Below are 339 nucleotides of genomic sequence, written 5' to 3'. Positions count from 1 at the left end.
TACACAAATGGTCGGTAGAGTAAATCCGTAAATTGCGACAGACGTGTTGAAAGAGTGCCTGTGTAAAAATGAATATACTGTATTTTATATGATACCTGTATTTGTGTGTAACAGACATTTCACAGACAAAAAAGCTCTACTCTTTGGTAAAATAGTCAAACAAATAAAAACTATTTTGTTAATTACTATGACAGGGTAACTTCACTTTGGCGAACACGCACATCTTTAAAAAAAAAAAAGATCGAAATTTTGAATCATAACAACAGATCTTTGTGGTGCGATCATTTAAAAAATAATTGTCCATTTACTGTTCCCCCTGATAACTGAAAAGTTAATTAA

The sequence above is a fragment of the Hippocampus zosterae genome, chromosome 6 (genome assembly GCF_025434085.1).
Source record: "Hippocampus zosterae strain Florida chromosome 6, ASM2543408v3, whole genome shotgun sequence".
Classification (NCBI taxonomy): domain Eukaryota; kingdom Metazoa; phylum Chordata; class Actinopteri; order Syngnathiformes; family Syngnathidae; genus Hippocampus; species Hippocampus zosterae.
Note: the sequence above shows the minus strand (reverse complement) of the source record.